Here is a 24,193-nt window from a genome sequence, read left to right on the forward strand (position 1 = left end):
GCTGTATCCAATGGTGCCTTCCTGATTAGCATAAGGTAGTAAACAGCACATATGGAATGATTAAAATGTGGGGGGAGAAAGCCTTTTTCATTACTTTTCCCTTTGGTTCTTAGTTTTGGGAATTAGGGTTAGTTGCTAAATAGAGAGTAGAAAATAGCATTTGTCTAAGGAGATCAATGAAGTACCTCATATCCAGCAGTTTTATTCCTGAATGGTTTGTTCTGTGGTGGACTAAATTTAGTTTAATTTTCTTCTCTTGCTTTGCTTTCTTTTCCTTTGTGTTACCAGTACAATCACATTAAAAATCTCTGAGCTTAAATTCCTTAGGAGATTAATCATTGCCCAACTCCCAAACCTGGATTTTTGCTTTGTAATTTTGTTGATCAGAGAGAATTTTTTTCCCCCTCAAGTAACAAGAAATTTTGCTTTAAAGTCTTAGAAATTTTAGAGGAAGATGTTAGAAGGAGCTCTTTTTTGGTACCATTTGCATATATCCAATGTTTTATAACAGAGGAAAAGGCATACAGTTGAAGAGCATTGAATGTGACCTACTTGTATAGGTCTTAAGCCATAACTATATCTACTCAGTATCTTCTTATTAAAAATTGCCACCAGCAGTAAGGGAGACAAATGTAATACTTAGATTGAGAAGAGGCAGGATCCCATGTCACACAGAATGGGTCAGGTTGGAAGGGACCACAGTGGGTCATCTGTTCTAAACTCCCTGCTCAAGCAGGGTCATCCCAGAGCACATGGTGCAAGATTGTGTCCAGACAGTTCTGGAATATCTCCAGTGAGAGAGACTCCTCACCCTCTCTGGGTGATCTGTACCAGTGCTCAGTCACTGCACAGTAAAGGAGCTCTTCCTCATGTTCAGGTGGAACTTCTTGTATCTAAATTTCTACCTATTTCCTCTTATCTGACTCCCATAGGTCCCAGTCTCCATTCCCATGGCTCCTACATTGCTCAAGGAACAGGTAGAGGAATTAGGGATGAAGGAGGGAAGTTGATTCTGGAAAACAGGGCGTAAGATGTTCTAGTTTTTCACTTTTGTTTCTTGCTATGCAACTTTATATTTTAATTGGCATTCAATTAGAGTATTTTTCCCCAGGCTGAGACAGTTTTGCCTGTGGTGGCTCCCTGTCCATGAGCTCCTCCAGGTTACTTTGTTCCCCTCCTGCCCTGTTGAGGAGGGGAAGTGTGAGAGTGGCTGGGTGGAGGTTTGGCACTCAGCCAGCCAAGGTCGACCCACCACAGCACCAAAGCTTTGCTCAATGGAGATGAGGGAAATCAACATAAAGGCTACATCAGTAGCCATGAAAGAGGCATAACTAGGACAGCTGTTCTAATAATTTAAACGTTTCCCTAGGCACTTTAACAATTTTTTCTTAATATGTCAGTCACACCTTCCAGATGTGTCTCTTCTAGCTCTCCTTCCCCTGGGATAAAGGACAAACAGTAAAGTGGCAATATTATGTTGCTCCCTGTGTAGCTGCAAATGTCCTCAACAGCCTGGGGGAGGGAGAGGGGTGGGGAGCTTGTGTAAGAAAACAGAATGACTTCCAGAGCTTTAGTTTGCATTATCAGGCCTTGATATTTGATGATCAGAAGCAGAATATGTATCGTGATGGTACTCCATATGCTTTTTAAAATAACTTCAGTATAACTGGGCGGACTTTTTTGAGCACGTGGTGGTGTTTGTTTCTTAAGCTAGGTGTAATGCTGAGGATGTGATACCAAAACCAGAATTGCTTATATATGATAGTTCATCAACCCTCTGGCACCTGCAGGTTTTACTCTGTCATCCTTGCTTATTCAGGTCAAGCATTGTACTGTGTCCTCTACACGTGCTGCCACACGTGAGCTTGAGGCAATTCCTTTTAAAGGCCTTTCTTCTTTTTCTTTTCCCTTTCACCTCTGCTTATCTAATAAGGCTGCAGTTATATCATGGTGTTCCAGAAACGTGTAGCAACTATACCTGTCATTGCCCTGGTCTTTATCTGTGAGCTCCCTTGTCTGCCAGCCTGCTGAGCTATCGAGCAAGCTTCTACTATGAAGATTCTGAAATGATACACTTTTGACAATAGAAGAACACTTTATTCCCATTACATGTAGCCTTAAGTATACACATTACTCATACCAATGCTGTCATTTATTGACAGTGTTGAACTGTCAGTGATCTAGTTAGCACAGTTTGGTGCTGCAGCTTCAGTTGCTAGACAGAATGACATTTTGCTCACGGAGCTTGTTATTACATTTTGATTTTATACATGGGATCAAAGCCAAAACACAGGCTGGTTTAGAAGGAAAAAAATACAGCCAGGAATGGTTCACTGTTTGCAAAATGTTTCACAGAATTTGGGTATAGATGGCGGCTTGTCCCAAACTGGGGAGTTGAATTCTGTGGGTGGGGCTGTTGAATATTGAATATTGTTGAATATTGATTGAAACTGTTGAATACTGATTAACTTGAAGCTAATGGAAATACTAGATCATTTAAAGGCCCTATGTTAGAATGGAATACAGGAGATTCATAAGGAGAGTCTTCATTCTGAATTCAGAAGATAATTCTGTAGGGATTGGAAAAAAATAAAAGAAAAGAAGAAGAATTGGTATGAACACAATATGAAAGGGAATGTGCAAATATGTGTTTAATAAGAATTAAGAATGGTTTGTGTTGGTAGTGGACAATACCACTTCTAGGACACTGCTCCAAGGATGTCATTCCTAGTAGTAAAAAGGAAAAATGTTGCTGATTGTGAGAAAGTGAGAAAGTCTTGCATCGTGGTAGGACCATACTTGAGGTGATTAGTCAGCAGTAAAGACAAACTCAAGAAACATGCTAAGGACCTGACAGCATTCCATGTTGTATTTGTGAAGGTGTCCAGACCATTCAGATGCATTTCTTGTGCTTGTAAGTGCAAAAAGCCATTGTGATTAAAGGTATAAACACAAAACCCCCTTCCCCTTTGTAAGGCCTTGCATAAAGTTTTGTTGCACTATATTTTTGCCATTCCAAGCTTTTATCATCTTGATGCTCCAGAAAGACATATTTGCCAGCTTACTAAATTTTAGAAACTCCAAGAAAATAGCACATGCCTTTCAACCTTTGGCCCTGTTGTGGTTAGATTAAGGCAACAAGTATTTTCAGTGTGTAGGACTTAATTACTACAGTAATTTAGCCATGTAGTGTTCCAAATCTGTATTTCATGAAAAATTTCCTGCAAAATATCCTGACCTAGCAGCCAGTATCATTCCACTGCATTCATTTTGCATTTATGCTGAATCTAGGCAATTTAATTCCTACTGAACACCTTTGCCACTGGCCTATGTCATACCACTTAAAAAAAAAAAAAGTATTATTTCCCACCTCAAAAGTTCAAAAACTTTTAAGTCAGGTCTCCAAAGGTATATGTGCTTTCTAAAATCAGGGTTCAATTTATTAACTACCTGGTGTCAGAGTCTTCATAGTATATTTGGATCATGATTTTGTCACATTCAGTAGGCCCCCAGTTAGAAAAGTGCAATGTTCTTTTTTTGATCCAAAATATAAGTTCTTAAGGGAAACTCCAAATGCTGAAAGACAAATTGTACTTTCATGTAGGAGTGTAAAGCAGAGATGCTTGTAAGTGATATGAAAGCCACTTTGAGCCTCTTGTTGCATTACTGAGGCTTGTGTCTTAGTCCACGAATAGAATTTGAACACAATGCTAATCACTGTTTAAATTTAGAAAAATCTACATTTAGATCTGTTTTCCTACCCTACCTTTTCAATAAACACAGGCAAGTTGCAATAGTGCAACCACTGTTTTTCCCAATGCTCTTGGAGTTCTGCTGAATGATGTACATCTAAGACTTTTCCTGATTGTCTGGTGGGAAGGGACCTGAACACACAACCTACAGTCTTCTCACATGTCAGTATGTTTGAACAAGATGAAATTCCCATCGTGTTTGTCACAGCAAATCATAAAGGCTGAATATATTTGCCCTTTTATGACTATATTCCAAAAAGCGGCAGAGATGCAACAGGCAAAGAATTTACAGAGATTTACGTAAGTGCAATGAGAAGCCTGTGTAGTCTAATAAATATATCTTCCTGTCAGTTCACCCTCCTTACACATGTCCTGTTTCTTCTGTGAGGATACACACATAAATTAGGAGCAGACACATCAAGTGGGATGCTGAGTTGGTGTTGCCTCAACCTGTTCTTGGTACCACTTGTGCAGTCGTCTGCCTTCCAGACACTGCCTTTTCAGCACAGAAGAGAGAGTCTCTCACCACAGACAGTACTGCTTTAGCTGCGCAAGAGTGGGAATAAAAAGATTTTAGATCTTTATTTAGGGGTGTTATCTTGGTTCTCCACTAGCTTTAGCCATGATTTCTTTCCTTAGAGTGGAGCAGCTAACTCGCTCTTTCTCTTATAAAAATTAATTTTTTCCACTATCAATAATATCCCTTGAAACTACAGTCAAAATCCCCACAAACAAACAGAAATACTTCCTGAAAATCTGTGAGAACTTTGTGAGAAACTAGATAACAAACACTAAATAAGGGAGAAGAGAGAGAAAAATTAGGGAATTGGAGAGGAGAGTAATTAATACATTTTAAGCACCACTCCTGTCCTTAATATTCCTTTTATTCTATTTCCATTCAGATAGTGCCTACTGAAGACCATCAAGACCTTTAAAGTTCTAAGAAATATTAAGATATTGAGAAGCACAACAGACTATTTTTAGCAGGTTGTAATGTCATAAAATTCTTGGGCATCACACACTTGTGATCCTTCCAGTTTTACAATGTGTTGGGGGTGGTGTGAAAACTATAACTCTTTTCTAAGGCTCCAGCATATCTGAGAGCAAAACCCTCATACTCTTCCCTTCTTCTCTGTGCTCAAGTAGGTTTCGCAGTTTGGAAAGAACATTCTAACGGCATAGTCAACCTTTACAGGAATGTTTCCTGGCATGCATTTCCATCAGCTATCCCTTTAAACATGTCACAGTTAAGAAATTGCAGCCATAAATTAGCCATCTGGTAGCTGATGATTCATCTCTGTCCCTTAGAGATAGCAGTTTTGCTTTGCTTTGCCTTAAAACCTGGGTTTTCCTGTGCTCACAAGAGACTACCTTTTCAGGGGATTCTCTGAGTTCAGGTCTGCTGTCCTCCTTGACATTCTCTTTTGAAGAAGCACTGGCAGTGACAGGTGCTTCTAGGGTCAAATCGTTTCCATGTGAGAGTGAAACAATTCTGGGTTTCAGAAGCCATGGATTTCAAAGTACTCAGTGTCATCTCCTTGACATTATATTCTTAAATTATGCTGAAGCAGAGCTGCAAAGAGTTCTCCTACCTATCTGTACACACTTTCAAACACCCAGCTTGTAAATAATGATGCTAACTCTTCCATTATTTCTTGGTATTATTTTAAGCATGGGGAAAAAATTAAGATAGTGACTGAAAGAGTTTCACTTAGTTACACTCTATTCTCTGTCCTGACTGTAAGTCTTTGAGAAAATTAAATGTGAATGAGGAAGAACTGGTAAAAGATCATTTCTCAGTCTCTAGAATTTTTTATTTTATATGAAAATGACCCCTTGTTATTTTAGCACTGTTAGCACACTTAAAAAAAAAAAAAATTAAAAAGTATCATAAATGTTCTATTTCTGTATTTACAGAGGAATCTGATATTTGTATACTAAAAGGTGATAACTACTGAAGTTATAATTAGAATGTCGAGGAAGAGGGAGGAAATGGTATAGTAATTAAGGTCGAGCTGTCCTTTAAATTCATCTCCATAACATTTAAATGCATTCATTAACTCAATGCATAATTGGGAGGCATGCCATTAATGCAACAGTTCTGAATGTTTATCAAATTACTTCCAATCATTGGTGTATCTTGATGATGCCTGGCAATCCAGTGTATGGACATCAATAAAACACTAATTATGAAATACTAATTGTAATCACTCCGTAAGGTCTAAAAAGAAGCTCCGCTGTTTAAATTAAATTAAATTAATTTTATTGACTTAATTATTGAAGGATGAGCTGTTCCAAGCTGTAAAATTCTGAACTGACATTTCAAATTACTTCCATACTTATAATTAATGCCAATTCTTCTAAAAGCAAAGAACACAAACAAATAGATGCTGGAGATAATAGGTCATGCAAATTAACACACGCTTGCTCACCAACTGTTGAAAAACAGTTTGTTTAAAAATAGGTTATGCGATATTTTATTCTTTTTAGCAGAGACAAAGAACCACAGAAGATCTATAATCTCAAACTGGTTTTTAAGTAAGCCTGCTCCATTTGTCATGTAGTCAGATAAACTGCAATTGCAATAAGAAGTGCTTGTTAACAGCTAGGCAGAATATGTACGTAGCTCACCACTTGATCTGATTTTTTTTTTTTTTCCTGTCTCCTTCCCTCTCTATAATCTCGTTTCCCAATGTCTGGGCTCACAGCTAGCCAGAAGGCAATATAGCTGATCATTATTCTTTCCATTCATAAAGTCTGTAGCATTAATAATAGAATGAATAATCTGTGCTGAAGAAAATGTTGGTATCCAAAGCTTGCAGCTATTAAAGTAATCCTAGACTTGGTTTCCACTGCATTAGGAGGCATTTAACCCATGTTTGTCTTTCACCCATAAAAATTAATTAATTAAAGGCATACCATAAACTTTTTCAGGACTTACACACAGTTAAATGATTAGTTTATAAAATTATTATTCAAGCAAATAGTTTTATATAAAGAGCTTGGTTTTGTGTCATATAATAAAGATTAAAAAGGCAGTTTGGAGGGCATAGGGTCAAGTGCTACTTTTGGCTGGGGTAAAGTTAATTTTTTTCACAGAATCTAGTGTGGACCTGCATTTTGGATTTGTGCTGGAAACTGTTGATAACATGAGGATGTTTTACCTATTATTCAGGAGCTCTTTAACAGTGCCAGGTTCTTTTCTGCCTCTCACACCACTCCACCAGCAACTGGGATGAGGACGCACAAGATGTCAGAAGGGGACACAGCTGGGACAGCTGACTCCAGCTGACTAAAGGGATATTCCACACCATATAGTGTCATGCTCAGCACATAAATCTGTGGGAAGAAGAAGAATGAAGGCGGGGGGGGGGGACATTTGGAGTGATGGCATTTGTCTTTCCAAGTCACTGTTACACATGATGTTACACATCCCCTGCTCTCCTGGGGATGGCTGAACACCTGCCTGCCCATGGGACGTAGTGAATGAATTCCTTGGTTTGTCTTGCTTCTGCATGCTGTTTTCGCTTTCCCTGTTAAACTGTCTTTATCCCAACCCATGAGTTTTCTACCTTTTACCCTGGTGATTCTCTCCCCCATCCCAACAAGGAGAAGTGAGTGGAGGGCTGTGTGTGGCACTGCTATGTAGATGTTTTGGGGCTGTGGAAGGGTTCTGGTACCTCACAGAAGTAAAGGCTTCTTTCTGTGTGCAGGGTATTTGAGAGGCATATTGTTGGGTTTCTTTATGCTGCCTCAGGTATTGCATCTATGCATATAAGAATAATCTGGTTTTCAGGTCAGGTCTTCTTTAACATATAACTGAAAGCTAAGCTTTATTCTTCAAGACATACTGACCAGGATAAACAGAACTAAGATATCTTAGTCATGCAAAAATCTAGGATTTGGCAGATTACCTAAAACTGTATCTGTTCTGGAGTATTTTGGAAATTACTGTATAACTTGAATTTTATATCTTGAATTTTATAGCCTTGGACATCTTTAAATCTGTATCAAATGCACTTCAAGTTCTCCAGGTTTTCACCTATAAATATTAATAAGTAACTGAAATTAATGTCATTGAGTTTCCATTACTTTGAAATAATGAGGTGAAATTACATAATGAGAATGTTTTCCAGGCAAAGTGCAACCATTATAAATGTGAAAGCAAAGTCTTTCTTAACTCTTGGTACACTTGTGTTTGGAGAGGATGACTTCAGCTGTGGAAGAGCATAAGTTATTCAGAGAGCCTAGTAAAATATCAAAAGCTTCATAAACCTGTATTTTTCAAGTGAAGTTAATTCTATTTACTGTAAAGCTTATTTTGATATGATCATACTCTTATGCAGAACCAGAGGTGTGTAGGTTCAAGCAATCAGAATTAAATTTTTACAGCCTTGTATTGAAATTAGAAGCTGTTTTCAGACAGGATCAAAAAGTTAGGTCAATGTTTATTGAACTCAGTGTACTCAGCATACTTACTAATACCTGAAAGGATAGCTGCATAATATACAACTATCAAAAAAAGATAATTTCTATTCCTGCCTTATTATTGGTGGGAGTTTATCAGAGTTGATTAAAAATTTTGTTTTTCTATGTTTACAGAAAATTTCTTGGGGCAATACCCTGTGTGGTGTTTGCCTTTATATTTCCTTGTTATATCATAATTACATAATATATCCTAATATCTATAAAGATGTAGCAATGTTTACTCCATGTATTTATTTGACATTGTTTTCACAGCCCGACCTATTTTTTAGAAACAATTAATAATTACTACTGTTAGTAAATTGTGCCTCTTCCTTTCCTCACAAAAAGCACACCACCCTGATGTGCTGTATTTCTTTGGATTATATACATTCCAAGATATATTAATGGTTTAGACAGAAACATTTCAGATGCTGGGAGCTAGTCTAAGAATTTTTAAATCTTTCTTTATTTCCTTTTTTTTCTGTTGTTTCACTCATTTATTTACGTAGCAATGTTTTTAAACTGCCATTGATCCCCAGATGGTAAATCTACTGTGATTTAAGTCCAGCTTCTTGTTCTACATGCTTTGTCAATTAAAACTGATTGGTGACATCAAGGGTGGCTTCCTTTTATGGAGGATCTTATAGGAACTAGGTGAGCATTGTCATCTAACTCTGGAAAAAAAAGCTATTTAGGCTAAAGCTTAGAAAGTAGGCAGTTTGGATTTTAGTGCCTCCTGAATGCTCCTGTAGGAGGACTCAGAGTAGTTGGGCTGCTGATCTCTCCAGGGGAGCTTGGCTCCTTTGAGACAGGGAAAAATGATGTAGAATGTGTAAATTGCATTATATTAATCAAGTGGGAAGAGGAAAGACAGGTGCAATCATGTAGAAAACAACACTGCCTAAGAAGATCTTGGGCTATCACAGACTGCAGACCACATATGTTGGGGGCAGGGCTGGAGCTGGAAGGAAGAAGGCATTTGGTTGTATGGACAGAAATGATGAGGGAGGTATTTATGGTGCTCTGCTCCAGTGGGACTGGGGGAGATGGAGGAGTGTGCTTTTGCTATGTACTTGCAATTTTGGGATAGACCTGAGAATTAAGGAACCTAACAAAAGCACAGGAATGAAAAGAATGTCTTTAGGTATTGATGCCTTTACAAGTTCTTGGTTTATAGTAAGGACCCTTTTGTGAACTTTTAAGACAGTTCTCTAGCTTTGTACCTCTGTGAAACCTATTTCTTCAGCATACCTTAATGATTACTGTGGATTCACTGTGACACAGACTCACTGACACTGATATAACATGGTCTAGAGAAAAATCATAAGTAGAAGGTTTTCATAAACTAACAGTTGATTTTGCTGATGAAAAAATGGAACTTAGTGTTCAGTGGTTTCTGAGCACAAGGTTTACTCATTTTGTCCTTTTCTTCTGTCTGATTTAGTTTTCTTGGCATCCTTTGTTAGCAAAATCCTTTACTGAACATTTGGATAGTTAAAAGGCCTATTTTGCTATGGACAAAGTATCTCTAAAACCACAGTAGAGCATATTTGGAAGACTGAGAGAGAAACCGAAACATAATGGCCATGAACATGCTGAGCAAAGCCTACCTTGCAGCATGAGAGCTTACTGTATTTTGTACAGGGTGGCATATGCAGTACATGAGCTGCAGAGATCTTGTCATGTTAGACTTTTAAAACACTAAGTTTCAAACACTGTTTCTTTAATCCTCTGTGACAGCATGTGAAAAATTGTTAATGAAACTTCATTCTCCTCTTACAAAAATTACTGTTTTAGAAAACAGCGGAGGTACTAATGATATGAGATGCACAAACTGTCAGTCAGAACAAGAAAAGGCAAAATGAGCCAAACTTTGGATTGACACACTATAAACAAAAAAAGCTGTTCAGATTTTATAGCAATGAGAGGCATTCATAACAGAGTATGTCTTGAAAAACAGGAAGCTGAGGACTCACACCTACAGTAATTATTCCTTGCCTAGTGGAAATGTTGTGCCTGAAAAACAGGGTGGGAGTTTCAGAACTCATCATTCTCCTCGTCGTAGGTTGTGAACCAGGCTTCTGTTCAAAAGCCTGTGGAGGGAGCTGTTGCTTTCAGAAAGCAGAGTTCACTGTGGGGTGAAGGATGTAACTGGGTTCTGACAATACTGGTAGCTGTCATTGCTTGTAAAAATATTTCTTTGGCTTAATCTGCAGCAAAGTTATTGTCATGAGCTTGCTTTTGCACACTCCATGTCCTTCTCCCTTATTAGTTGTCTGTCTTTTTCCTCACAGCAAGGCCCTTCCTTTCTTCTTCTTAGGCATACACTGGGAACCTGACCACTGAGGCTGACTGAACACTATCCTGACTAACCCAGGAGGCTTTTGGCCTTGGCTGTTAGCAGAATTCCACTTTATGTTCTTTGGAAAGTTGATGAAATTTAAAAGCTTGTTATTGCACCTATTACAGTTTCCATGGGAACACTGATAAAACATTTCACTTCTTCCATAATCTCTTCTCATTATCTTCCAGAAGATAAGTCATCTGCTACCTAATTTTCTGGGCACTTATTTCAAGTAATGTCTTTTTTTTCTTTTTTTTTCTTTTTTTTTCTTTTTTTTTTTTTTTAATTAAGAAGCTGCCTGTGTGTGCCACTCATACAGTCTTACCATGACTGACTTACTTTGTCACTAGTAAGAACAAAGGGTGAACAGAGATCACAGTTTGTGTGTAGAAGTTATGGGATAAGGCAAAGTAGGACACAATTAGGAAATAGAATAATAGAATCACTTAGGGTGGAAAATATCTTTGGTAGGTTTAATAGGTTTGTTTTCATCCTACACTGGGCTGGGAAGCACTTCCATCAGAGATGTCATATAAGCAACTGAAAGGAAGAGGTTGCTCATCCATTCAAGGCACAGAGGAGTAGCACCAAGGTCATGGTATATCTTGTCCTGGTATGGCCTAGAATCCTGTGGGATCCCCAAGACCCCAAAAATTATACCGGTGTATGAAATGTCATTCAATTCTGTGTCAGAAGTTTTGTTTTATATGACCAAAACAAGACGTAGCACAAAAGTTCTACAGTGATAGTCTTGTGTCTCAGGAGTTAGTCATCTTAATAAACTACTGTTAGTCAGGCAAGTGTCTGAGAACCTTGATGTATTGGTGTTTCTGGGTCTGAGAGCAGCACTGAACCAAAGAATGAGAGTAGACAAGAATGAGAATAACAATTTCTGAATATACACAGTGAGCTAAAGTGCTCTGAAGTGTTGTCAGAGTAAAATAAGAGAAAAAAAAATAGGTCCAAAGCCTGTCTCATATTGCAATATTCTTTACAATACAGTCTATGTACCTTTTTTTTTTTCAGTGTTCTGCGAGTGTGTACTTATCTCCTTCCAGTCCATACTACTTTTTTAAGGTAAAGGTCTCTTGGAAGGTGCAAAAACAAAAGGTCCACAATCAGCTTGGTCCTGTCAACTTCAGAGCAGAGGAGTTTCTGTATAAAATGCTGGAATAATATAGAAAATGCAGGAAAGAAGTTGGAAGACTGCCAACCTAATACAAAAGCTATGCATGAACCTTATTCACACTGAAATATTAGAAAGAACTTAATTGGTTTTAAAAGCCCTTTGGAGAATTTGCACCAACTGGACAGTTAACTCAAAGAAGGGATTGTGCTATGTGATCACAGGGTATTAAAATTTAGAAGAAACCCCTCAAAAGCTGATGAAAAATAAATCTCTATCTAGATAAGATCTTAAATATCTGTAACCTTCCAAACCTTGTCTTGACTTTGTAAAGGAAATATTGATAAATTAAATATAGAATAGGATATGTATTTTTTATTAATGATAATATTCAGCTCTGAAAGCGTCTCTGAATATTTAAAAGCACAGACTCCTTTGCTGTTCCTGTCTTCATTTATTTTTCTTTTTTGTCATTAATCTTCAACAATTGTTTCTATTATCTCTTAAAAGGTTATTAATGCAAATCATCTATGCCATGGTATTACCACTGCATGCAATCAAATATATAACTCATATATATATTTGTATTTTGTTTGCCTTCTTGTAATCAAGTCTGTAACTACCACAACAGTCTGCTATCCTCTCTACTTTCGTATTTTCTCCCCTCTTTTTCCCTGTTTATAGCTCACAATGTTCCCAAGTCCATACAATTTATCCCTTGTCCCATTTTTCAAAATCATTAGCATTAGTAAATGCTATGTTTCCTCCCTAGGATTCTTATCTGATAGGAATTCCTAGAGCACCTTTAGGCATCATTCACACCATCTAACTTCAAAAGGCCAGTTTAGGAGCTTTGAGCTGGGAACATCCACTTCTCTCTATTGATTACTTAAGAAAATAATATTAATAGAGTAAAACAAGAAAATAATATTAATAGAATAAAATTTACCTTTTACTCTAGAGTGTATATATGATGGATTTAACTGCATAAGGTGAGTGTCATAAATAGGACTGAGATTTCCATCACTCCATATCCACATAGATGTGGGATTTCAAGGGATTATGCCCTTGTCTCACTCCATAAAGTTCTACAAGTTTGATTATATAAGTCATATAAGACCTGGAATCAATTTATATGGCTTCTTCCTTTAATGGCGCTTTTTTTTTTTTTTAAGCTTAAATCCTTAAGTCCTTGGAGAAGTTGTTGGATGCATGTTGGGCTTCAGATTATTCTGGAGTGAGGTCTGCCTTGGTCGTATCCATCACAGTTGTTGCATCTGGCTGGGAGGGCTGGTGGTCACTGAGACAGAAAGAGCACTCAAAGGATTCAACAAAAATCCCTGTGCAAGTCTTTAAGAGCTGCCTAATCCATGGTTTGTGCTACCTATTTACTGCTCACAGCCACAAGAAAGCAACACATTGAAACTGGTAGCAGAACTGAGTGCTGTGTGATACTGCCTGAGGCACAGGACCTGCCCTCAGTGAACCAGCAAAGATAAGGGTACACTTTACTGACATTAGTCCCTCTGAAAGGTGTCATTAGGCTAATGGAGGTCAGAAAAGTACCCTAACTTCACTTTCCTTTCAGCTTTCTGTTCTTTAAGGAAGTGGTTTAGAGTCTCTGGTAGCATGTAGAATTGTAACTCCAGTTATTTTTCTAAATTAAGTTTTCTAATTTAAGTTATTTTTCTAAATAACTTAATTTCTATATTCTTACAACACAGAGTATATCCACTACATCATCCCATTTGACTAGTGGCAGCGTTTACTTAGATTGTTAAATCATAACTCTAATTAAACCTTATATCTCTGATATTTTGTAGCTCTTTTTGATAAAAAAGTTTTCTGAGGTTGGAAGAGGAGGATTGCTCAACAGAATTAAGGACTGGATTTTTAGTTTATTTTATGGTGTCTGTACTGGAAAACAATAAATTTATCTGTGGAGCTACAATTTGGGGTTAGGCATTAAGTAATTTTTTAAAAAATCTTCAGGCACAACAGCAAAATCATGCAAATTGAGGGGAAAAAACCCCATTATACTACTAACTGCTACCTTTAACCTTCGGGTAAAAGTTAAAGGCAAGCTCTTGGTAATTTCTGTTTTGTGCAAAAATATTTTTTTTTCCCATTCAAACCCATATGCAGATAAAATATCTACATATATTGTTGTAGGTTGAGTTACTTGTGAATTGTGGTTTAGGGGAGCCAGGAATTATATCGAGCAGGTGATAAATCTGTTTCATTAGCACAACATCACAAGATATAGATTCACTCACTGCCTGATCTACACAATTTGTGTCAGTTCTAAATGCATGGAAATCCACAGGAGAGCTACCCTGGCCTTTCCACGAGGGTAAAGCTTTTCCACGAGGCTTCCCTCCAGTGTCACCTCCCTTCTGAAGTATACAGAGAATGTGGGGCTTGCAGAGGAGTTGCTCCAGTTTTAACTGGAGTAGCTTTGACAGCCAAGAGACCCACTCATTCAGTGCCATTGTGACAACTTGTGGAGGGGGAATGACAGTGTTTTGACCAAAACCATCCCCGCTACTCATGCTCTGGGTGGAGGTGATAACAATTACATCCAGTCTTTTATTGATGATGTTCCACAGAGCTCAGATATGTCAGTGACCTCCCTGTACTGCAAATGTGTAAGGTCCCAAATGATGAAAATTCCTTTGGCTTTTGTGAGAAAAGGTATAATGTGGGTAGAGAGTTAAGGTCTTTTGTTCTATGTATGCAAAAATGTTGATTTTTCATTTGGTTTTTGGTTGGTTGGTTGGCTTTTTCTAGGTAGCATATTGAGTATCTAATGATTATTTCACACTTGCATCATTCACTTCAGGCAATAAAATTTATTTTTATGTATGCTTTGAATGACAAACTAGCAGCAAAATATTTCTATTTCATCTGAGAAATGAGATATCTGCTCCAAGCAATTTACAGAATAGACAACACTAGATCCACTATGACTTCATGAAAACAGCAAGACTGATCTTTCTGGGTAATTGTGCTGCTTTACCTTCTCTGATTGTACATATTGCTCTGCTATTATGGGCTATTTCATGTTGGAATGTTTCTAGAAGCTACTGCTCTTTAGAAACAAGGTGTAATCTGGGGTCAAAGATAAAAGTCTAACAGAAAATGTGAAGATAAACTAAAAAGATTTTAGAGTTACCTGCAATATTGATGTATTGTTTCTAAGGTGACATAGAACATATTTTCTAAAGGTATTGAAGCTCAAACTAGAAAACACTAGAGGTAGGACTACACATTTAGGAAAGATTTTCTTACTTATGCTGTGTAGCTTAACCTAACGTCCAGAAACTGGATACAGATCAATAGTCCAAATGGCAATCAATTTCTTCTTGGCATCTCTCCAAGGGCCCTATAGACATTTGGCAGTCATTAGAATGCATTGCTCCCATGGGTTTTAATTGCCTTTCCTGAGGGTTTGACACATTGCCGGATGCGTCCTCACTGTCAATTGAGAGAGATTTATCTCTGTCTTATGACTGGAGTGTCAGTTCACATGAAATACCTGTCTGTTACGGGCTGATTCAGTGGTGGGAAGTGCCTGAGATGCCCAGGCCTGAGCCCCACTTCCCACCGTGGGGAAGGAGTGAGGGATGGCAGTGGAAGACTCCTGGCTGAGGGGGTAGATGACCCTGTCTGCCAACCCAGCCTACTGTCCAAGGTTTGCTGCTTGCCAGGGGCTCAGAGAGGACATCACAGAGAGGCTGCCCTTCAAAGGTACTCAGGGTTATTTTGGAAAGCCACAAAGACTGATTTAAAGGACAACAGCATCTCCCATCTAAGGAAAGACTGACAGAGATGGGACTGCTCAGTCTGCAGAAGTGAAGGCTCTCATTAGTGTGTTTAAATACCTAAAGGGAGGAGACAAAAAAGGTGGAGTCAGGCTCTTTTCAGTGGTGTCCAGTGGCAGGACAAGAGGCAAAGGGCATTAACTGAAACTTAGAAGGTTCCCTCCAAATGTATGGAAACACTTTTTTACTGTGAGGATGACTGAGCACTGGAACAGATTGCCTGGAGAAGTTGTAGATTCTCCTTCCCTGGTGAACATTAGACACTGTCTTGGCTAATGGGCTCTGGATGACCCTGCTTGAGCAGGGGGGATAAACCAGATGGCTTTCAGAGGTTCCTTCCATCCTCAACCATCCTATGAGTCTACCATGTGTCTTAATCAGTACAGTCAAGTAGAGCCACTGACCGTAAGGTATCAAATTTATGGTTATGCAGCTGGGTAAATGTCTGAACTAAAATAATTTGCTTTTTCATTTTTAAACGTAAAAATAACTTCTCCTGGAGTTGATACATGCTTTTATTCCCTTCTAGCCTTTCTTCATGACTTTAAATTTAAAAAAAAATCATTCTAAAAGAAGTACTTGCAGCTTGAAAAAGGTGAGATTTTGTAAAGTATTCTTGGTAGCTCATTTAAGCAAATACAGCATTTTAAAGAACTATGGTAGGTATATGCTTTGATCACTCACAGACAAGTAGAAGATTAATGGATTTTGAAGTTGTAAGCATATTAAAATGTGTAACTTTGCATTCAAGAACATGCCAGAAGTATACCTGTGTGGAAATCTTTCTCATAGGTATTGACAGGGGACCTGGATGCAGAAACACTTTCAGAAAAATACAGGGGAGTGGTAGGTCTTTTGTAAAACAATGCTTTAAAAGAAAAAAAAAAAAAAAAAGAGATAGAAAAATAACAGACCAGCAGTGCTTCAGATTAAAGGGGTATTTTTAATAAGATCAATATATTTTTCTGAAAGTTTGTCATATAAGAGATTTTTTTCCCTTTGGTACTAGTGATATGCTTAAAGTACTCTTATAATGTACCATATACCATACAAAATTTTCATTATATAATTATCCATGAACACTGTACAATCATGAAATTTCAGGAATGTCTCATCATTCTCAGCTCAGAAGAACAGCAGATGGTGTTTGCTGTTGGGTTACCCCAGAGAACTCTTTCTTTTTTTTTTTTTTTTTTTCTCGAGCTTGAGTTTGTATCTGAATATATAGAAATTCCATGATTCAATTTATATAAGCATGCAAGGCAGACAAGTGATAATAGCATTGACCTGTAAATAAAATGTCACTTTAATAGCCTTAAACACTGTTATTCCAATTGAGGTGTCCTGTATCAAAAGTGAAAGGCAGTGGTAAGGTGCACGGTTAGCGGGGCAGTTAAATGAAAAAGCTTTTTTTGTTTTTTTTTTTTGTTTTTTTTTCAGAGAACTAGGATTGTTATCAACAATACCACAGAGGAAATTGAAAACATGTTTTGGATGCCAGATTGCAATTGCTCTTAAGGGGAAGCATGGAGGCAACGCCTCTCTGCTCCAGCTGTCCCTCACTCCAGCAGCACAGTAGGGACTGACATAGTACAGGCACCTGAGAAAGAGGATCCATCTCCATATTAATTGCCTTTCACTGCATCCTAAAGGACTTTGTAGTGATTATTTTTAGGGCCAAAATGGTGTGGCTCAGATTGGAGAGGGTTAAATGCTTCAAGAGATGCCAATGCTTGTCTGTTGTAAGGCTGGTCCTTCACAGTGTAAAACTCTCTCAGAGAAGAATAAAAAAGAGAACCCAACCCTCAGATAACACTGAGCTACATTTCCTTGAGAAACTATCATATGGTTTAATAGTGGCCAAGTTAATAATTCTGATATCATGGAAAATGAAAGGAATTGATTGATATCACAAGTAGTGAAGAAACTGCTTTTGAAAAAAAATTCTTTATTGCCTCAGAAGCTATTCAGAGAAGTGAAAGTATATCTGAAATACATCTTCAGGTTATTATGGCTATTAATTATTATTTTTTTCCTGGTACCTTCTTTTACCTTTTTCCCATTGCCTTCTTTTCTTTTCTTCTCTCTCCTTTTTCCTGCCTTTCTATGAAATAGATAACACTCACCAAAATTTAATAGATACTTTCAAATAACTCTGAAAGGAGTAAAAAGTCTGTATTTAAAAAATAAATTAATCATGGTAGAATGTATGAGGGCATTTTCTTTTAACATGGGAAATCAGTGTTGATATTAATGGGTAAAATATAAGTAAGATTAGTGGTTTAGTTTAACTAGTATTTTGCATTAGTAGTATGACATCTCTCAATTTACTCATTAAATAGACATGTTAATGTGACATATCATCAATCTTGAACTTTATATTAATGCAATTGCCTTTATATACAAGAAAATAATGCAAATATGTATGCTGGCATACTTTATTGTGATTTTCTTTAAAAACTAAAATGACTGTAAAATTCTCAGTCATGCTCGTTGGTATCTCCTTGTAACAACTGCCAATGACTCAATCCTGCTGTTTTTTCTCTTGTTGTAATGTTTTCCCCATCTCCAGAGAAGATTATCAAGTACAGCCTATGTGGAAATGAACTTAGAATACATTATTACTGAAAAAAACAATGTTTTGAATATTCTTTAAATATTTGTTAGCATTTTATTATGTGCACCATCCACCTGTTAGTAAACATCAGAAGTTTTCATAAAACTTGCCTCTACTTCTTTAATATTTAATGAAGTTGAAATATTAAATAATTAAGGATCCAGATCTTTGTTTCCTACATGCCACTGAAAACAGCTGGTAAGCTGAGCTGGATGCACTATAATGTACTATAATGTACGAAATTAGGTTTCATCCTTGTGTTTCCCCATTTTACAAAAACACCAAGGTAAATCTGTGACTCGTCTTCGCTTTGTATCCCATGCACAAAAAGCCCACTCAAAAGTAAAATTACTAATGAAAAATAATTGTTCTTTTCAAAGTGCTTTGGAGTTTTCTGCCATTTGGGAGTTGTTTCTTCCTCTTAACATGCTGGGATTAAAAAGCAAATTTTGGAAAGAGGAAGACAAAATCCTCTGTAGCTAGCCCTGAGTTCTGTGTAGTTACTCAATATATTATGATGGAAATAGATGACACCAAAAATTCCTCCAGTCTAGTCATATGTTTAAAAGAAAAGTGCAAGGAAAAACAACAGTATGTGTTGGAAGGCAGAAACCAGTCTGGGATCTGAATTACAGTTTTACAAATGTCTGGGAGATGATTAGTTCCACCTCTTGGCATTTCCTATTTGTCAGTTTAATTCTCCATTGGTCAGTTGTTTATTTCATTTTTATCTTTTAGTTTTCCATCTTTTGTTTGGCCTTGGCTTTTTTTTAGGGTGTTTCTTGCTGACTATTCAAATTCTCTCTGAGAAATGGGATAACTGAAAGCTAAATTGGCAATGTTTAAGACTACTGTGCATATGTATCTAGGCTAGAAAACTTGCTTCACTTGCTATTAAAAATTAGAGTACATAACTGGTATTTACTACTTTGTTTAGCCTATTGTCATTTGACTGACAGTGACTTTTTTTTTCCTGCTTATGGAATAAAATAAGATACATCTTAGAAAACAAGAGACTAACTCTCAAGTCCATCAAATCAAATATACTGAATTGGTTAGAAGAATGTACTAATTCAAGCATCTAAGAATCTACCTTCTTCAAGATCAAGCATAAACTGTAAATGTACTCCTACTTATCTGATTCTGTACACAAAAACATGCATGACCACTGGAATTTGAGAGGTGTTTTTTGGCAGTGGACATCTGAATATGTCAATATGAAATAGAAAATCCAACACAGATAGTGGGAGGAGGTCTTGTTTTCCTCAGCTTGATTATCACCAATCCAAAATTCACTTGATGGAGGTTGGATGTGGAAAGAGAGGGGAAAATATGCCATTTGCTATTCCTGACTGTAGACCTGTTTAACTCATTTCATAGCTCCAGTTGTTTCCCTCATAATGACTTCTGTGACCAGTATCAAGTCTGCAATAAAACACATCCCTATGGATAGTCTGTCTTGTTATATTTCACAAGATCACAGAATATTTAAGGTTGCAAGGAATCACTGAAGGTCATCTAGTCCCCTATAGCATGTTACTCAGGGTTGTGTCCAGATGGCTTCTGAATATCTCCAGTGAGGGAGATTCAACAACTTCTCTGGGCAGCCTGTTCCAGTGCTCAGTCACCCTCACAATAAAGAAGTTCTTTCTCATGTCCAGGTGTAACTTTCTGGAGTCTGTTCAGTCTAAATCCCTGGATGTTTTTATGACCTGGCTGGTAAAAGCCCGGAGCAGCTTGGTCTGACTCCAGAGCTGATCCAGCTTTGGGCAGGACGCTGGACCAGGGACCTCCTGAGGGCCCTTCCATCCAGAATCTCAATATGTAAGAAACCTTGAGAAGATACAATTTCCTAACAAACAAGCTGTGAACAAGTGTTATTGAAGATATCAACTCAGAGAATGGAAATGAGAAGCATAAGCCTAAAAATTAGATTTTATGATTGAGCCATGACAAGATAAATGTGCTAAACATTTTGCATTTCCAAAGGTACACAGGATGAATTTGGCAGGGTGGTGGGGAGAAGCTACTTATATTTCATATATTTTTTTTTACGTCTGCAGTAAAAGGACTTGTCTTGAATTGGGATACACTGGTATTTATCTGTCATAGTCAAAAAAATGGCCATGAAATACCTTATTCAGCTTCTACTTAGCCTTTGAAAGAACTTCACTAGGTTTACTAAATCACATAATGAAATAGCTGTGTCTGTCAGCTGCTTCCCTTAATGCCTGTGAACTCAAAAGAGAGAAGTATCACAGATAGTAATCATCCACAAATTTCATTTAAATAAAAGGTAAAGCCTTGTAAGTGGATATTTTCTCCTCCCTCATGACATGACAGAATCCTTTGTTTGTTACTAGGAAATTAACCCACACCAAGTTCTCTGAGAAATGCTCTTCTTTCAGGATAAGCTCTGATCATAACTTGGGCAATTCTTAAAATCAATTGACTGCAAGACATAAATCAATAGGAGTTATTATCCTTTTATTCCAGCACTCTCTTGGAAGCTTATTTCATTGTTCCAGTAAGATTTACAATGGCAGCTGTATTTGAACATTTTAAACATTGCAAAAATAGATGCCCATATATGACATCCTACTGTAGCAGGAGGGAAGGCAGAAAAAACTCTGCATGCAGAACTTTAATGGCAATGCTGAAGCCAAAAAATTATAGTTTTAAGTGTCTGTCTTGTGATTGTATTTTATTGTTTGGCTTTATAAACATGTCTTTTCTCACAAACATTATGGAATATGTATTATCCCTATGAAAGGTATCTGTAGTATATAAAATTTAAAAAACAGTTTTATTTGCTTTTCAAGGTAAATTGACTGTAGAAAAAAGTTTTCTTTAGTTATTCTGTACATCTTAAACAGAAGAAAAATAGATCAGATCATCATGATTTTTTTTGGTATTTGTTAATAACAACTGATCCCTTTTGCAAAGTCTTTCTCCAGGAGCAGTAGGTGTTTTTCAGTGCAATATTATTTCCAATTATTACCATTTAGAGAAAATATCAAAAGCTAAAAGTAAAGTAGAGGTTATTTAATTACAGGACATAGCGTGACAAACTGAAAATTTACATAAGTGACTCTTTCCATCAGCTCTGTTTATAAGTTCGGGGAAAATAGCTGAGGTTGGATGTGGTCACCTACAATATTATTCTAATCAACAGCAGTGCTGGCTAGTCTGTGGGAAGGTATTGCTGAAGATGGTTCTGAGATGGGAGTATGTTGTCTGTAATTCTGAGAATAAAGTTATTTATATTCCTTAGTATATAGTGATGTCCTCATTACATTGATATACAGAATTGTAGAATCATTAAATGATTTAGGTGGGAAGTGATGTGAAAGACCACCCAGTTCCAGCCCCCTGCCATGGACAGGGACACCTTCCACTAGACCAGGCTGCTCAGAGCCTCATCCAACCTGGCCTTCCAGGGATGGGGCAGCCACAGCTTCTCTGGGGAACCTGTGCCAGTCTCAGAACAGGGATTTTCTTCGTAATATCTAATCTAAATGTACCCTCATTCACTTTAAAACCATCCCCCTTTGTCCTGTCACTACATGGCATTGTGAAAAGACTCTCTTGAGCTTTCTTTTGCCCCCACCTTTAGCTACTGGAAGGTGCTATAAGGTCTGCCTGGAGCCTTCTCTTCTCCAGGTTGAACAACCCCAATTCTCTCAGTCTGTCTTTGTATACTTCTGCATATATCATATATTTGGCTTAAGCCTGCTTTTACCAAATCCCCATCTCCTCTTGACTTCAACAGAATTGAAAAGATCTAGCCTATTTGGAAATCATGGCTGTAAACTCTTTTGTAGAGAAAACATAGATGCTCAAAGCTCCTATATGATAAAAATATCACTTTAACTCCGCCATCAAACAATCCTCAAAATTACCCAATTATTTTTCTTTGAACTCAGAAATCACAAAAGGGGAAAATATTTATTTTTCTCTCCTCTTCAAGACATCAGTCAGGAATATCTCCTTCTTGCTGATTTTTGGAAGACCTAAATCTAATCTAAATTCAGGATTACAACAAACTATGGTCTTCTCCTGTAAAAATGAGAAGAGAGTAGACATCAATAATAACAAATTTACTATACTACTTGCTGAAGAAGATGATAGTGTGTCAATATGGTGCGTATTTACATAATTTGGACGTAAGAGGAAATGTTAAAACATTAAGCAGAGAAAGATACGCCATCACTCTAATTTCTATAAGTTATATGGCCAATAAAAATAGACTTCAGTAAAAAAACTCATGTAAAAAAAGAAAGTGACAAATTGAAATAATAGAGCAATTTCTTTGAAATCTAAAGCAAACAAGGGTAAATTTTTTTTCCCAATCCTGTTGTTTCTTCTCCAGAATTGTAATTATTTACAACACAGAAGAAAGATTCTGCTGCAAAACTCTCGAACAGCAAATTTCTGGAAGTGGAAATAAAATAAAATAAAACAATAATTTATTATCTTGCCTAATGCTGAGAGAGCTTTTTTTATATCTCTTTTACATGCCACTCAAATATATTCTTAAGTAAACTTATACCACACACTGATAGCTACAAAAGGAACCTTCTTTTTACATTTTTCATTCTCCTAAGTTGCAATAAAATTCTGCACTATAAATGACCTTTGAAATAAAACATCCACAGCAATGCTCCATAGCTCTCATAAACTCTAATTAGTTGGATTTTTTTTTTTTTTTCTGAGGGAATATGTAAAAGGGCACAGTAAGTAGAATTGTACTGCTGCTTCTCATAGTCTTGAGTATCCAATATTTAATTCAGTAGCCTGGGTTTTCAAACCCACAGACAAGTGAAGAGAAGCAGAATGTGTCAGTCTGTACATGCACCCCAGCCCTGTCCAGCTTTCTTAGTAAATAGAAAGTAAATAGAAAGTAAATAGAAAGGTACCTTCTACAATTCTGTAAGGTTTTAGGCCTTCTCAGGGCTCTGTTAAATAAATCTAATGGCAAGGAAAAGAGCCACTCTGCTGTCCCCACCATTAAGAATTATAGTAAAGGCTTGTTTGAAGCTGCTTTTATTCAGATCCATCTTCTGGAACAGCATAGCCTGCGGTATTTATAATTAGGCAAGAATAAAATCCTGTTGTATACCCCAGGGAAGAACTGAAGGGCCTGAGGTGTGTGGCCTAGGCAGCCTTTGTCCTTACTAGCAACCTGCTTATCTGTAGCCCTGGGGCTACTGACTGCCATTGCACAGTGGTTCTTGCTGCCTTTTTGGCAGCAGAGCCTTTGGGGAAGCACGGGCTGTGCAGGGGAGTGCGCACAGGGTGTAACCCGCAGACCTCGCGAGTTACTCTGAGGAACCCGGGAACAAACACACAGATCAAATTAGTACCCAATTCTCTCCAGTGTCATTTTAGAAATTTTATTAATTCTGAAAGTTTGCATTATTATTGCCTCTATTATATCTGTTCTGATCACAACTGCAGAGCTCTCTGTCAAGGCTTTCGTTCCTAAACCTTCATTAAATATGGAAGAGGCAAAATAATACAGATGGTGATATGCAAAGATGCACGTAGATGCTGTGTTTGACACAGACTACCAGCACACATCAGCAGCACTGGATTTCTGCCAGAACTTGGTTAGGCTGTTAAGTGTTTCATGGCTTAGGATTTTTCGGGGTTGATTTTGTGTTTGTTTTTTGTAGTTTTGTTTTACCGTGAGCTAATAGACAACATTTTATGCTTGGAGACACTTTCCTTAAAGAGAAACCTTGTGTAACGGGGTTGCACAAACAGTAAATCGTTTGTGTGGTAGAATTACTTTTTATTTTACTTCTGCCTTACAAGACAAAATATACTGAGCACCACCCATCTCTGTTCTGGTAGGAGAGCCCTTGGTAACAGACCTCTCCTGGTAATTTGCTGCCAGCAGTGGCGTGGGGGTGTAGCTGTGTGAGGTGGATCTAAATGTTCTGATGCCTCTGCAGATACTGGGAAGTATCAGTATTTATTTATCTTTAAATTGCACCTTTATTTCCTTATTTCTAAACTTCTGTTTATGTGAGTCAGAGTTTGTTTTTTGAGTGAATA

The sequence above is a fragment of the Myiozetetes cayanensis genome, unplaced genomic scaffold, assembly GCF_022539395.1.
Source record: "Myiozetetes cayanensis isolate MyiCay16 unplaced genomic scaffold, myiCay2020 scf5-8, whole genome shotgun sequence".
Taxonomy (NCBI): domain Eukaryota; kingdom Metazoa; phylum Chordata; class Aves; order Passeriformes; family Tyrannidae; genus Myiozetetes; species Myiozetetes cayanensis.